Source organism: Marmota flaviventris, chromosome 2, assembly GCF_047511675.1.
Source record: "Marmota flaviventris isolate mMarFla1 chromosome 2, mMarFla1.hap1, whole genome shotgun sequence".
NCBI classification, from domain to species: Eukaryota; Metazoa; Chordata; class Mammalia; order Rodentia; family Sciuridae; genus Marmota; species Marmota flaviventris.
This window is the reverse complement of record NC_092499.1, coordinates 17111914-17129446: the sequence shown is the minus strand read 5'-3', so window position 1 is coordinate 17129446 and position 17533 is coordinate 17111914.

The window sequence follows — 17533 nt, the reverse complement described above, 5'->3', positions numbered from 1 at the left end:
GTGGATCACCAGAGCTCTGATTCTTTGTGAAATGTGATTGCAATTTTTCAATTCTGCAGGGAGAAGGAGGCTGGGCCACTTGTTTGGTTAAATGAAAGCTTGCCCATCAGATACTAAATATCACAAACAAAAATGCACCCACAGAAGTGGGAAGAAACACTTCTCCATCAAAAACTACTAATGAATGGAATCACTTATGTTCCTTATAGCTTATAAGATTTGCAGAGTGAATAGGAGAAAATAAGAATATTCTAAAGACTATAAAAGCTGAATGAGGGCCAGAAGCAGTCAGCTGTCAGGTGGTCACTCATACATGGAAGAATGATCACTCCTTCATTCACAATAGAGTGTAAAATAAGACTGCTCCTTAGCTTTTTTTTTTTAATCATACTATAAAGATGGATATGTTCTCCTTGCAAAACAAAATGTTCAAGCCTTAGAGTTTAGGCTCAATCCCTAAAGAGGTTTTTTAGGTTTTTAAGAAAGAGATTATTTTTTGTTGTTGCTGTTGTTTTGTGTGTGTGTGTGAGTTTTTTTAAATCATAAATGGCATCACATTGAGCACATACTTCTGCAAAATGAGAATATGTGTTCTCTGGATTCACTGTGGGATTCAAATATCTCTGCTAACCTTAATAGATATATAGCTTTGGGAAATCACTTAGCTTTTCTCATTCTCAGTGTCTTCATCTCTAAGATGGGTACAGGGATGCAACCTACCTCCTGAGATTGCAAAGATAGTTAAATAAGTTCAAAGCATTTGGCTCAGTACCTAGCAGATCACTTGCACCCATAATTGTTGACCTCTAGTTTACCATCCCCTTTGACCATGTGGGCAACACTTTCACATGTGCTTGTAAAGGTCTGAAATGTCTGTACCTCCAGGATCTATGGTGAACATGACACATGTGTTGCAAACACTTCTCAAACACATCAATCTGTTCAGAAAGTAGGTTTCTCAACAGTTGAGTTCTTGTGAAAAATAGCCTAGTATCTGGTGCACATTAAATACTCAGTAAACATTAGCTTTTAAAAAACTGGAATCCACGGATACAACTGAAAAGTGCTTAAAATAAATTTGCTTGGGGAAGCCACAATGATAAGACTCAAATATGATGTCAAAAAAAAAAAAAGCTTGAATAACAAAAGGGAATCAGCACATGAAGATCTGGATCAGAGACAATCAAGGTGACAGAGAATGAATGCTCTAGGAAAGAAATCATCTTAGTCTGGCAGACAAGGAGCAGGCAGCAGCCAGAGGAGTTGATGGGTTCATGAGCAGAATGGTGGGCATGGGGTCAGAGAGAGGCAGGGACCAGACTGTAAGCGCATAGTGCAGGGTTTGGACTTTATTCTACGGGCAAGAGGTTGTCATTATAGAGTTTAAAGAAAGTTAATTGCATGATGTTTCTTAAATTTTTTAAAAATGTAATATATGAATTGCAGTGGCGTGGGGTGGGTGGGATCTGGGAAGTCAGGTAGGAGGGTTTACAAGGGTCCAGGTGAGAGAGGCTGCTGCTTTACCTGAAGAGAGAATTGAAGCTGGAAAGAGGTGGACCTTACTTCAGGCATATTTTTAAAGCTAGACTGAATGTGAGCCATGGGAAAGAATACAGTGGCCAGAGAAACTGGGGGGACAGAGGAACTATTTATCAAATGGGGCAGAGTAGAGGAGGAGTAGAAAAATGCTGGATGACCCAGGACCTTAAGTGCCCTGGGTGGTGACACCCCACCTTAAGAAATCTGGCAGAACAGGCAGAGCTGAGAGGTAGCAGGAATATTAAGTAGGTGTGCTGTCCTGAAAATTCTGGATATAAAGTGTGGATAAGTGTGAAACTATGGATTGGAAATTCCAGTGTCTTTTAACAAGAAGAGCATGGAATCCTGACCACAGGTTTGGCTACCTAGAGGTCACTGCTGGCAGAGAAGTGGTAGTAACCAAAGTCTTATTGAAGAGGGGAGAAGAGAAGGAAAAGCAAGAAGAAAAGAGAAATATCATGAATAAGATACCTTTAAGATATAATGTTGTAAAATGGGGTAGAAAATTCATGCCTGAAAGGAAAAGTGGGGTCAAGACATTTTTATGAGACAGATACTTCTAGAACTTATTTTTATGCTGATGAAAATGGTCCTATACAGAGGGAGAAACAGATGGTGCAGGAGGGATCAGGAAAAAATATAAAGCAAAGCTCCAGAGGGGAGAGAGACAGGCTCCAAAGCACAGGTAACTGTTGACCCCACGCAGGAGCAGGCCACACCACCAGTGACAGGAGAATCCATCTGGGCTGATAGGCAGGGTGGTGGGGAGATGATGGTGGTCTTGCCGCACTGGTTTTAATTTAAGCATTTACACCCTGACCAGCCAACTATACCTAAGCTGCTCAAAAGGAGGTACCTGTAATTTGCACACCTCTCCCTTACCCTGCTCATCTTCAGCCAGACAGAACCTAGAACAACCTCCATAAGGAGCAAATGTGGTTATTCAGAGCTACAGGCTCCTACGTGGGTCCTCATGCCCCCTACCCCCAAGGGAATTGTTTCAGGGTCCTGTGTTCTCTAAGTCCCCAAATTCCCATGTGCTGTTTCCTCTTCTTCCCCACCTTGGGTAGGCCCTCCACTGAGCACAGCTTCAGTTTAGGAAAAAGTGTTCCTAAGGCTCCAAGTTCAGAACTGGGAAACTAGATTACGCCCTTCCATGGCTCCGCCCTGAGTTCCTCTGCACTGCCACAGCCTGGTGGTTTGCATTGTCCCCCCAGTGGAGGTAGCCTGAGGGATGGAGCTCTGCACAGGACATTGTCAAACCTCAAGACCCAGAGCAAACACAGAGTAGATGCTTCTTGAATGTTGAATAAATTAACCACACTAAGAGAAAAACAGAATCATATGTAATTACTACATGTAGATAATGTGACCTTAGTTAGGTGTTGCTACTGAGGAAAGGGAATTAAAGGAAGGACGCTGAACAAGATGCTGAAAGTGGTTAACTCCAGTAGGTAGGGATGCAGAGCACAGATAATTTCCCTTTTCTTCTTACAAGTTTCCTATATTTTGTAAATTTTCTAGAATAAGAAGGTAGGACTTTTATAAACAGAATATATATACATATATATAATTTATTAACAGAATATATACATATATAATTTAAATTGTGAAATCCCCACTCTGCTCCCATATACATCTTCTTTAGACCATTCAGCCCTTCTCCATCCCAGCATGCTTCCCTCTCTTGCCTATCATTCCTTGCTTACAACCACATTTCACCACCAGGGAGCAGAGTGCTCCTCCCGGTCTTTATTCTCATCTCCATGATCTCACTCTCTTTACTGGCCTGTCGACATGCCTCTTCATGTGCCCAGTTTCTAGAGCCTGCCTTGGAATCAGACCCCAAAGAGTGCCCCAATCCAGAAGAATCTCTTCTCTCCAAGGTCCCTCCACCCAGCTACCAAGAGGCTGTATCCGAGGGTTCGGCAGAGCACTGGAGAATACATTTGTACATATAGAATGAGCTTTGCTTTTCCAAACATCTCAGTATTTACCTAAAGATGAACAACTGGGATTCTCTTATACCTACTCTATTAAATTGCAAAATTCTATCTGGTAAGTGCTCTGCGGAGAGCACATTCAATTTAGTTACAAAGCAGAGGTTATAATATGTGGGCGAATCAACTGAACCGCGAAAGCCCAATGCCAGGGAAGAAGATGGGAAATTTCATATATCTTCTATCCTGGGAGATTTTCTCACGGTGTGGAGTTGCATTACAGTCAACAGGATGGTAGAAAAGATAAATTATAGTTTTAAAAAGGCAAAAAAACTTGTCATGTCTTTCTTATGCATCTAAGATGAGCTAGAATTTGCTATTTCAAGTTTAAAAGAAAAAATGTTTTAATGGAATATGCGGTTACTAATAACCATTTTTATTATGCGGCCAGTCATGGTGCAGTTTTTTTTTTAATTTCTATTTTATTACAGTTTTGCCTTTGGTAAATATTTATACTTTGACAAAACTGAAAGATTTGACAGCACTGAAAGGAACCACTTTCTTTAACACACACACACATATCTGAAAAACACTATGTTTGTTTTTAATCTCAGTGACATATTTGGGCAGAAAGACCCACATGGTTGAATAGCTATATATTGCTGACTGTTTCTGATCTGAGAACATATGTGCGGGAGATTTTAATGTTCTCCACAATAATTTCTAAACGAAAGGACATACATCCTGCTAATCTGTACTCCTCGGATCATCTCCTATCTCAAATAAAACTTTCAGAAGCAGATTTTTAAAAAGAAAAAAAAAGTGCAATAAAAAGCTTCCAGAAAAGAGTAATGAGCTAGTTAGAAGAACACTTGAAAGCAGAGAAATAAACCCTTGCACTCTGGCTGGGAATTTGATGCCCAAGCCACCAGCAGCTGGAGCATCTTTATTTAGAATAATGTTTATAAATGATTTTATCTAATTTTGTCGCGCATTCTCAGCAATCTGTTAGTTTTTAACCAGGTTAGATATCCTCACAGCTGGAGAGGACCTTCAAATCACCAGAGAACCCCCAAAAAGGAACAAGGCAGAAAAAAAAAAAAAAAACACTGGATGCCTCCTTTTTTCCTGCTGTACACCAACATATTGTGGGGAAAAGCAGCCCGGTGGCATAGGGCTCCTCCTGCAGCGAGTGCCGCACAGCAGCTGCCCCGGTGTCTCTGAGCATCTTGCAGGGAGCCTTGCAGCCACCGCAGGGCTCTTTCACCAGCTCTGCCTTTGCTCAATCTCTGCATCACTCTGTCATCCGTTCCCTGCCGATCACTCCTGGGAGCATCTCCTCTGTTGGCATGTGATCACCAGAGAAAGAATTTTTAGTATTAAATGAGGCAGCTGGGCAATCAAAAGATCACATCTGCTTTAAAAGCAAAGCACTAGCAGCAGCCAACTTTGTTTTCCCCATCACCAGCTAATGCCTGGCTCCCCTAGCTTCTCGTTTTCAAACTTTCATCCCATCTCCATAATTCAACATCTTCCTTCAGCTCCATTTTCCTTGAAGCCTACACTTAGAAATGTACAACACAGATCTTGTTTGAATGTTTCTTGAGAGTTTGAACGTGCCCACTTTTTCTCGCTCCCGCTTTGCAAAACTTGTAATTACACAGCTATAACGGGGCCCGTCTTGGCGTGCTGTGATCCTCAAGGAAGACACAAGCTGAACATATAAAAGGCATTCAAAAGCAATGGCAGCTTTTGCTGAAGTCTCGAGGAGCGGAAAACATGGTTTACATTTCCAAGACACACACGTAAGTATTTTCTCAACATGTCCCCTGCTCTCCTGTTTCCCCATGTCTTCCCAGCAATTGCTTGACAATTCCTGCCCCTAGAAATCTACTTTCCCAGATTTGGCTTGTCCATACTTCTGATGCGGATGAGTCTATTTTGCTCAGTTACTCCCTGTTCTGTAGCTTTGTATGGCAGCAAAACGGGTTGATGTCAGGGACAGCCTGGGGTTTGTGCACATTCTACCATTGATGCAAAGCCTTCTATAGCTATATTTATTATTAGATGGTGGAAATCAAGTTCAGCCTCATGGCCCTCAGGTACCATTAATTCTTTGGGACAGAACAAAAACCCGCTTGTCGTTCTTATACTGTTCCTGCTTAAAAAAAAACAAAAAAGACCTCAGTGTTCATTGAAATAATAGTTTTCTGCTTAAATTTCCATAAACTTAAAAGTGTAGTTAACCAAAATAGTGGTTTTAGGAGTATCCTGATTCACAGAGGGTTTAGGAGGTGATGACATTGTGAGCACTTTATGGAATACTTCTCCCTCCTCTGCAGCCATTGCCCAGTTTTACAAAGATGTCACACTTGCCTGACCACTAGGAGGACAACTGCCCCCATCCCGAGTCACTGGGAGGACATCTCACTTGAGACTTGGCATTGGCTACTAAGCACCCAGCAGCCTGCAATATTAAGATCTCAAGAAGAGGAGACTGGTGGGAACCAGGGTACCCGCTCCGTCACCTCCCTCTCCACCCTGCGGAGGTCTCCCAGTCACTCCTGCAGAGTCACACAGCTCACATCCTTACCACAGCCCTCAACCTCCACACCTCCAGTGCCCACGCAGGCCCACTTGAGAATGTGGCCATTTTGAAATCAAAGCATGAACTATGGCATTGATTTAAAAAAAAAAAAATTCTTCAAGAGAATTATTTTTGGAGCAGGAGAATGATGGATCCATGTGTGAAAGGGATGAGGAGTGTATGTGAATTGTTAAAAGTTGATCCTTGAGGGAGTTTGTGACCTTATGACCATGTTCAGGTTTTCCTGGAGTATGACAAGCATTTTGGTCCCCAGTTCTGAGTGACATGTCACTGTAAAGTCCTCTGGAGCTGTGAAATTCCATTGTGGAATCTCAGGCCATATTGGCAGCAGACAGCAGGATGTTCAATTCTGCAAATTCCACAGCTCAAGGCATGGTGGACTATGGATTATGTCAGTTCAAGTGAAGTGCTGCCTTATGTTGTAGTCAGCAGCTAGTAGAACTGGGTCACACTCTTTCCTCAGGGCATGGAGAGCTCCGCTCTCCCTCTCTGTGTGCCTCAATTTCCTCACCTGCAAAATGGAGTGATAATGATAATACCTAACTACAGAGCTGCTTTGAGGATGAGATGTGGCCCCTAGTAATTACAAGTGTTAGTTGTTTCTGTTACTATCTGCTTTCCATTACTGTGACAAAATACATGAGAAAGTCAACTTAAAGGAGGAAAGACTATTTATTACTAGCACCACAGCTATGCACAATTCTGAACAGAACTTTCATCCCCAAGGTTGTAGGGGGCTTAAAAGCAATTTGGGATAAAGTCCAAGTGCCTTTCTCTTCTCTCCTCACCCCCTTTTCTTTTATTTAATCTCTCTCTCTCCAGCTCTCATTTTTCTCCTTAAAAAAAAAAAAAAAACATGGATTTAGGTAAAATTATTCCCCACCTCTTCAATGCCTTGCCCCCTTAAAGATATATATTGCCCCATTTACCTTTCAATATCAGCATCCTGGCAAGGCCTAATGGGACCCTCCCACCCTTGCGTGTCATGTTGACATTCAAATCGACAGGTGGGTCACAGGAAGAAAACTGAAGCCTGGGAAACATGGGTTTTGTTCCCAGCAAGAAGCCACCAAATCTAAAGCATAGACACACTCCCTGTTCCTTGGCTTTCTTGGTCAAGACAGGATGGGCCCAATAGAGTCTGCCTTACAGGAAATCAACAACAGGCAGGGTCCACCAATCAGCCAGGTAATGCTTAACTCACTGGACTACCAGTCAGGTGACGAGGACCCCTCCCTCCCTCCCAGAGCAATGCCGCCACCATCAACAGGAATCCCGTTCTCCTACAGCAATTCCCACAGCTGGCTCCAGGCCACCAACAATCTGGATGGGTAATGCCATTTTAAGTTCTAAGAAGGTATGGATTATCTTTGAATCTCTCATCAAGGGAGCATAAATCTGGCTCTTTGTGCAAAGAAAAACCAGAAAGCAAGAGCATCTGGTAAGATGAGGCTCCTGAGAGGCAGTCGAAGAGCAATACCTAAAGGAGACGCTGGAGGGCGGGTTCACGAAGGTACTGGAACAAAACTGAAAGGAAGGACCTCAGGGAATAATACGCTCTCTATAAAAGCATCCGTATAGCCAGGGTTCCACATATAGGTACTATCAATGCTGTTATAAGTGTATAACCATGCTGTACTGTCTAACCACAGGCTTCAAAGCAACCAGACCAACCATGGACTAAAATCTTGGTGTGTAACTCGGTTTTCCATTACTGTGACAAAATAGCTGAGAGAGTCAAAGAAGGAAGGATTTATTTTGGTTCACAGTTTCTGAGGTTTGGGGGTATGTTTGTTATACTTGCTTTGGGTCCTGTGGTGAAGCCCCATCCATCAGGGTAGTGGGAGCATGTGGGGGAGTAGCTGCTCACCTCAGGGCAGCCAGAAAGCAAAGAGAGAGAGGAGGGGTTGGGACTGCAATGCCCCCTGCAAGGGCACCCCAGAATGAACTAGCTTTCTTCCGTTAGGCTCCACCACCTTCCAATAGTGTTATAGGCTGGTAACAAAACCTCTAGTGTCTGGGCATTTGAGGGATGTTTAAGATCCAAACCATAATATTATTTCCCTAAAGGCTCAAGTCCATCTTACAACGTAAAATACATTTAGTCCATGTCTGAGTCCCAAATCCTTAATAGTTTCAGCACTATTCAAAAGTCCAAGTTCAAAGTCTCCTCTGAAATTCAAGGCAAACTCAGCGGTGAGCCCCTCTAAAGATCAAAATGAGAGTTTCAAGCTTTCAACATGAGGTTGGGAGAGGCGCAGGGTCAAGATTCCCATTCTATAAGGGCAGAGTAGGGGCCATAAAAAGGAAAGATATGACCAAAGCAAGACCAGACCCTACGTGGCAAATGTTGCATCCTAAGTCTCTGTGTCTGGCATCTGGGGCACATAGTGGCATGATGTCATTTCAGAGGGCTGGGGAGCTCTGCCCCTAGGGCCTTGGTGGATGCAGACCATGTGGCCACTACCTTGGGTTGGCTTTGCTTGATGCCTGCAGCTTTCCTCAGCAAGTTGTTCATATCTTTGACATCGCAATCTTCTGGGGACTTCACTGCAGCATCAGCATCGCTCTCAGAGCTTTCTACCCATCACCCTCCCTGATCTAGGCTGCTTGCTGGGATGCTGACCCTGTCATACACTACCCGGCCTCCAGGTTTCTTTTGAGATCTCAGCGGAAGCTCCATGGCCCCAGAACTCTTTACACTCTGCATCCCTGCAAAACCAGTGTCACATGAATAATGCCAAAGTCTGCCACTAGCTGTAGCCATACCTGGGTCCACTTTAGACCATGGCAATAGCAGCCTCTGTCTGAATGCCTGGCTCATTGAACATAAGGAAATGAATCTAAGGGAAGCAATTCTCTAGAGGGACCTGTGTAAGCAGAGTTCTTTGAGGCTCTCTTCTCAAAGGAAAAAAATTTAAGAGTTTATCTTTTTTCATGTCTGGGCCTACTTTGGGTGGGGTCTTGCAAATTCCACAAATGTTCTGAAGGCATTTTTCTTATTGTTTTGTTATAATGTACTTAACTTCTTTTTAGTGGTGTTAATCTCTCCAGCAGCCATACCTTCCTTGGCCAAACTTCACACATATTTTTGTTGTTCTTCTTCTTTTTCTCCTGACCAAACTGAGAATTTTTCAAATCTTTCTACTGTAATTCTGGCTTTTGTTTGTTTGTTTTGCTTTACTTTGCTTTCTTTTATTGCTTGTTTGCTAACAGTCCTCACTTTAAATCTAGATGAAAGAACCCAGAAATACCCACATCATTGCCTAAATGCTGAGTTACTTGAAATTACCTCTACCAGAAAAATTAGTCCATCAATTTTAAACTCAATTTCACATAAAGCCTCAGATCATTGACAAAATATAGCCAAGTTCTTTTCCAGAATGTAACATAGATGATTTCTAGTTCAGTTTCCAACAGAGTATTCATTTCCATCTTAAAACTCATCAACACATCCTTCAAGGTCCACACTTCTATCAGATATCTTGTTTTCTGAGTCCCCATCAGAATCACTCATCCATTCAACTATCATGAAAAGTATTCTGCAATCTGTATTTGGGGTAAAAATGGGAGTTCATAACCCACTTGAATCTAATGTATGAAATATGATATGTCAAGAGCTTTGTAATGTTTTGAACAACCAATAAAAAAATAAAATAAAAAAGAACAGTATTCTAGATGTTTTCTAGTCTTCTTCTCCAAACTTTTCCAAATTCTTCCTACAAGCCACTTCCAAGCATTTATGAATCCCATTCTCAGGCATGGTCATAGCAATGAGCCCACTCTTGGTACTAGTTTTCTGTCTTAGTCAGCTTTCCATTGCTGTGACAAGATGCCAGAGGTAATCCCCTTAGAGAAAGAAAGATTAACTTAGGTTCAGAGTTTCCAAGATTATAGTCCATGGTTGGTCTGGTTGCTTTGAAGCCTGTGGTTAGACAGTACAGCATGGTGGCAAGAGTGTGTAATGAAGAAGGCTGATCACCACAAGCAGCCAAGAAGCAGAGAGGAAGGGTCTGAAGTTCTAATGTCGCCTTTGAGACCACTTCCCCAGTTCCTTACCTTCATCCCACAAGGCCCTACCTCCTGAGGGCTTCCCCACCTCCCAATAGGGCCACAGGTTGGTGACCAAACCTTTAGACTATGGGCCTTTGGGAACACTCAAGTTTTAAACCATAACATACAATTATTTTAAAGAAATCACTGAGTTAAGCACATGGAATATACATAAAGAAATAAAATATAGTTTCAACCTAAAAAATATTATAACCTAGGTAGATACTCTCTTATTCTTTTCTCTTTGACTTTTCTCTCCTCATCCCTTCTCCTCCTCCTCCAGAAGTGGCCACTGTCTCTACTCCTAGCTTTTTTCATATCAACCAGAAGCAGCCAAATCACAGGGTGGGGTGGGGAACTTATCAAATATGGTTTCTCACCCTCTGTGCTTATTCCCTAAGAAAATATTTAAACACAGCCTATAAAAACAAAGACGTACATCAAGACAAACCTTTGTAGGTTTTTGAGGGATCAAAAGGAAGATTTGACTAAAACTGTCAACACTCATAGTAAATAAAAGCTTTTAAATAGGGGAGAGGAGACATATGAAAACAAAAAGAGTCTACAAAGACAACAGAAAAGGAAAGAGAAAATGACATATAAATGACAATGAAGAAGGCAGCCTTGGGAAAGGTTTCCCACAGGAAGGAAAAAATACCTGGAGGGAAAGGCTTCATATTCTCAAGGAAATTAAAGCAGATGTACCCTGTAATTTAAATAAAAGAAAAAAAATAACAAAACAGTGTCTAGTAGATGAAATTAAACAGAATTGCAGCAGTAAAAATCTGAATGAGCATTGCAGAAAGAAATTTTGGTACTAGCTTTAAAAAAAAAAACCCAAAATAAAAATAAAATGGAAAAGTTCAAAGCACTCAGAAAATCTACATGTGGAACCAATATACAGATATTTGGCTTATCAGGGGAGAAAGAAAAAAACAGACTAGCCAATGCATACACAGTATTTAAAGATCTAATGGAATAGAATATCCCTGTTATGTTTGAATGTGTCCTCTTTAAAATTCAGATACTGACATGTAATGGCCAGTTCCATAAGATTAAGTGGCAAGACTCAAGCCAGGCATGGTGGGGAACACCTGTAATTCCAGAGGCTATGGAGGCTGAGGCAGGAGGATTGCAAATTTAAAGCCAGCTACAGCAACTTAGCAAGACCCTAAGCAACTCAAAATAAAAAATAAAAAGGGCTGGGGATGTGGCTCTATGGTTAAGTGCCCCTGGTTTTAAACCCTAGTACCAAAAGATAAAATTAAGAGTCAGAACCTTTAAGAGGTGGTTAAACCAGGAGGGGTCCTCCTCATGAATGGGATTAAGGCTCTTAATTAAAAGTGCATCCACACGGCATTCAGTTCTCTTCCCTTCTACCTTCCAGAACTTGAGGACACACCATTCCTTCCCTCTGGAGGGTACAGCAATATGGCGCCATCTTGAAAGTGGACAGCAGCCCTCAACAGACAACTTGGACTCTCCATCCCCAGGCTCCAGAACTCTGAGAAATAAATGTCTGCTGCTTAGAAATCGCCCAGTCACACATGTTCTGCCACAGCAGCACAAACAGACTAAGACAGACCTTGAACTTCCTCAGAGATGCAGACTTGAAAGGATCATCATGCACTGCCTAACACTTAGCCAACATTGAGGAGCATACCTTAGTTCTAAAGGAAGACATTAGATTTGTAAAGTAGCCCTACATTTCTTCAAACAAATGTAGATGCCAAAAGCAATACTGTAAGTCCATTAAATTTTAAAAGAAAAAAAAAAAAGGATAATCCAAGAATTTTTTTCCAGCTCACTTTTACTCTTAATTACAAAAAAAATGGAAAGAAATACTCAAGTATGCAAGAATTCAGGAAGCATATCTCATAATACATAAACTTCTCAAACTGTCATAAAGACATAATCTTGCTAATCAAACAAAAAATAAATAAATTCAAACAGTAAAATGTCTCTATAATAAAAGGAATGGAAAGACTCAACTATTTTGCCAAAAAATTCAGTCTAATTATTTTGACCTGCTTAGAAAACCAAATTTAAATATTTTAATTCTTGAATAAAGAAACATTTATTGTAGTTTTATAATATTGTGTTATGGTTTATTATAGTATTTTAGTATTTAGTATTATAGTATTTTGTTTTATTATAGTATTTATTATAGTATTAAAGTTTTATTATGGTTCATTATAAGTATTTATTATTTTAATTATAATGAGCTATAACAAAAACTCGTGAGTCTTCTAACATAAAATAGAAAGGAACAGCAGATATTCTGTGAGTCATCGAAAGTGACTGATTTTCTCATGGTTCCTGGGAGAAGTCAATAATCACCAATAATTTCAAACACTGATAAATATGGCTTAAGGACTTTAGCTAAGTATTCAAATCAATTACGAGAAGAACAAAAAAAATATTTACATGTTTAAATTACTGGAAGGGAAAAAAAATACTGCAAAATGGAAGTCCAGCTAAAAGTGAAAAAGAATGCACCTCCCTAGAAGCAAGTGCCTGCTGCGATTGGAGGATTGTCCTGGTTAAATGATCATGGTCGGGTACAATGGCACACGCCTGCAATCCTAGCAGCTTGGGAGGCTGGGGTAGGAGGATCACAAGTTGGAGACCAGCCTCTGCAATTTAGTGAGTCCCTAAGCAACTTAACGAGACACTATCTCAAAATAAAAAAAATTATAAGTCTGTGATGTGGCTCAATGGTTAAGCACCTCTGGATATTCAATTCCTGATAACAAAAGAAAAAAAAAAGAAGAAGTGATAAACACCATTATTAATAATGATGCTATTCAGCAATATGCAAGTAAATATTTTTAGGAAAAAGAGTAGCAGGGGTTACATCTGATACACGAGATAGGAGCAGGGAGGGCCCAGGTGATGGGCTGCGGCTGCTGCTATATTGTTCTGTTTTGTTTTGCTTTAAATATGTTTTTTAGCACTCTGTTTTGGGGAATGCATGACTTGGGTTTTGGGGTTTCTTTTTTTCCTTCAATGTCAGGTTTGAAAAGTCACACACAAAGGTAAATTCAAACTTAAAGAAGATAATGTAGTCATCACACCTAGCAAAATTGAATTTAATGTAAAAAGCATGACTGAGACAAACACCACTGTGATTTTTAAAAGGAAGAAGAAGGAATAAAAAGATTGCACATATTTCTCAGCTGAACAAGAACGCAAGGGGGCCCTGACCTGCCAGGCATTAGAACGTCACGCACAGCCTCTATGAGGAAGGCAGGGTGGTACCGGTGCAGAAATACACACATAGCCAGGTGGAGTGGAATACAGTTTAGAAACAGATCCCAACGGCTCTGAGGGAAACTCACTGGAACAGTGATGGCCCCTAAGAGAAATGGATCTGGGACAACCGTGTATTCCCTTAGAAAAAGACCCACACTTCACACCACGAACAAGACAAGGATAAACTCCAAGTGGATCCGTGAACTAAATGGAAAAGAAAAGAAAGAGGGTATTTAAGTCAGCTTTTTGCTGCTGTGACTGAAAGACATGACCAGAACAACTGTAGAGGAGAGAAAGGCTATGTAAGGGCTCAGGGTTTCAGAGGTCTCAGTCCATACACAGCTGCTCCATCACGGCAGAAGGGTATGACAGAGGGAAGCGGCTCACACGGTGATCAGGAAACAGAGGGAAAGATCTCCACTTGCTAGAGACAAATGTATACCCCAAAGCCATGGCCCCAATGAACCACTTCCTCCAGCCACACCCCAGCTGCCTCCAGGTAGCACTCAGTTAATCCCATTAGGGATTATTTTTCTGATTAGGTTAAGGCTATGCCCCAATCATTTCTCCTCCAAACCTTTTTGCATTGTGTGGTTGAGCTTTTGGGGAACACCACGTTTACACCATAATAGAGGGTGAGCTAGTGAGAGGAAGAAACAGCTCTGCAAACCTGGAACGGAGTGAGTGAAGTCCCCTCCAACAGCAACGTGAAAGAAGATTTTTCTGTGACCCCATGTCCAAAGGCAAATAAAAGGAAAGACTGACAAATATAATCGGATAAAATAGGAGGAAAACTGACCCACTAAAGAAATCTGAAAAGGCACCACCCATAAAAGATTAATACCCTGAACTTTAAAAAAAATCTCTTAAAAATAAAAAAAAAAAAAATAACAAAGAACCAAAATCCCAATAAGAGGAGAAAAGACATCACATCAACAGACGATTCACAAAAAGAGAGAGAGAGAGAGAGAGAGAGAGAGAGAGAGATAAGATGGTCCTAAAATACATAAGAAAGTTGAAATTCACTTATAACTAAAGAAATACAAATTTCAAAAAACACAGATAAGTGTTTTTTATCTATTAAACTGACAAAACCTAAAATCTTAAAATGTCTGAAAGCAGCTCTGTTGATAAGGTTGTCAGGAAATAGACACACTCACCCACTGCTGGAGAGGATGCAGACTGGTATAAACTTCCCAGTACACTGGCATTATTTAACAAATCTACATATGATTCATGTCTTGACCCAGCTATTCCACTTCTAGGAGCTTACCCTGAAAATAGGCCTCCAATAATATCAGACTATCCATGCACATATTTATTTCAGCCTTTTGTCTAACTAGTAAAACAGTAGAAACCACCTCCATAGCGTGCATCACTTTCACACAGTGGAATACTATACTGCTAGGAAATATAACGAACAGCTCTATGAGCTGATCTGAAATGATAGTCAGAATCTCTTATTAAATAGGAAAAAAAGAGTAAAGTTATAGCTATAATATACACTGCCCAGTAAGAAATGATGAAAACATTTAGTGTATCTACTCAGCTTTAGAGAAGAAAATATAAGACAGACAAGAAACCAATGGGTTTAATAACTACAGAAAGCAGGTGGGGGAAAGGTGGGAAAATGGAGAGATAGAAATGGGTAGAAGGGATGAAGAGGTGGTGATACTGCTCTGAGTTTTCTTTTAGTATTATTCTGACCAACGCTATGTTTCACATACCCAATAAATAAACCATTAAGTTCAGCTCATCCTTTGATTTGGTTGGGGAAACACCAGATGAAATAGCAAAAGGTAAAACATGTTTTAACGTGTTGAAAGGACATAAGAGCAACTGAAAGGAAAATATCAATCTCAGATCTGGAAACATTTGAGCATCAAAATCAATAATAATATTAATGATTATAATTAAATATTTGTTTTTGTTTTTTACTACCACAAAAAGGAGAGTTACAAATTAGACAAAAAGAGGAGCTGGAATGAAGCCTATGGAGTAGTTTGAAACTAGAGGTGTCAACATGAACTCAGGGTCTTACACTCACACACACAGACAGAGGAAGAAATTCAGATGTGCCTTTGCTTGTGTTTACTTCTGTGGGCTGCAAGTGCCTAGAGACAGGGGCACCTGAGAGCAGTGAGCAAAACAGGATCCAGATTTGACTTTCTTGATTCCATTCTCAGATAAATGGAACCAGGGATCCTTGGGAAAATCATTGACCCCGCAGTTGGGGCCAAGAAAACGTGGAACATCTTGTGGTGCCAGGAACTGAGGAAGTGCTCAAATAACAAGAGGAACACAAGAGGCAGCTAGAGGAAGCCCTCAACCCCCAAATATGGAAATATTTAAGTATCAAAATAAATAATGATGGTCGTGAATTATAACCCAGAGACCAAAAATAAATATCATGAGTCCATTCTTAGGTTAAACACAGGTTAAAAAATGGGGATTGTAAAACAGCTTTTCCTGACAGTAGAATTCCAAGTAATAAGCCCAGAAGGGAGGATGGAAAGAGAAAAATCTCCATTAGGCAAACTGTGCAGTCATCATGTGCAGCTCAGAACCAAAAACGGATGCGAACACTAATGGGCAAAAGTATCTTGAGAAATACAATCGCTACATCCTCCTCAGGTGTCTTCCCATGATATATTTATGAATGATGAAGGGACAAATAGCAGTGTCACTGCTGAGAAACCTGGCAAGACCTTGACCACCAAGGGATCACAGTGAGCGTTCCCAGTCAGAAGACACATCACTGTCACGTACTTGGATATAGCATATAAGGGACATGTCATTTCCATGATGTTCTTGCCCAAAATCAGTGACTTTAATTGTCAAGAGAAAACACTGGAGGAATACAGACTGGGAGAAATACCAGGAAATAACTGTCCCTCCTTTTTTCAAAGTCTCAAGGTCATGAAAAATATGAATGACTGAGGAACAATCACAGAGTATAGAAAAGACATGGCAACTGAATGCTATGGACAAGATCTCAAAACAAAAACAAACAAACAAAAAAGATACTTGTAAAGAAACTGGTGAAATACAAATAAAGTCTCTGAGTTAATTAACAGTGTTATAACAATATCAGTTTGCTGTTGCTAATGTTGGACAGCAGCTGCCTAACTTGTCAACGTCAGGGAAAGCAGGCAAAGGACATATGAAAAACTTTTGTGCTGTTTTTGTGACTTTTCTACAAGCTTAAATTTATTCCCCACCCCAAATATTTTTCGAATGAAAATTTTAAAAACCCTGTCATAGAATAAAGCAAAATCTGGAATTATTTAATGTTTTAATAATAAGGAACTACCTTTTGCTAATATCTGCAATGAAAATTAAATGTGAAGATCACAGGCTTCAGGGCAATGGAGATGGAATCTCTCTCTCTCTCTCTCTCTCTCTCTCACACACACACACACACACACACACACACACACACGAATACACACAAACACACACTTTGGCCAAGAAATTAAAGCAATGCAATAGAGTCCACAGTGTGTTTCCAAAAGAGACTTAAGGACAGAAACATGAAAGAATTAATATGTTCAAGATAAGGGAAGGAAAAAACAAAATTATTAAAATGTGGAGGGGTTGGTTTTATTTACCTTGGTTAGAAATGAATAGTTTAATGCTATCAAGAAACACAACTGTTGTTCCACCATTGACCTCCGTGAAAATCTGCTTCATCACATTTCCACCACATTTTGCAACTGGAGGAAATCACACCAGCAGATTCCCTCCTCACAGACTAGTTCCCACCACCAACCACACACTACTCTGATTAAGCCCATGTGAGGAAAACGTGTCCTTCTATCAATCCAATTCCTTCATGAATTGTTATCAGCCAAAACTGGGTAAGTGGGTCCCCAAAATACCAATGACAACGACAATCTGCATGAATCCTCATCCTTTAATTTTCATTTCCTAGAAACAGTACCGTGATAAAATATTTCTATTGAATCAGTGATTGCCATTGGGACAGACCTGGCTAAGCAATTCCAAATTACTTCTTTTCTGATGTTTTATTATGAACAATTTCACACACAGAAACATGAAAGAATTTTATGGTATACACTACTTAGATTTGACCATGAAGATTTTATTAAAATTGGTTTCACATTTATCTATCCAG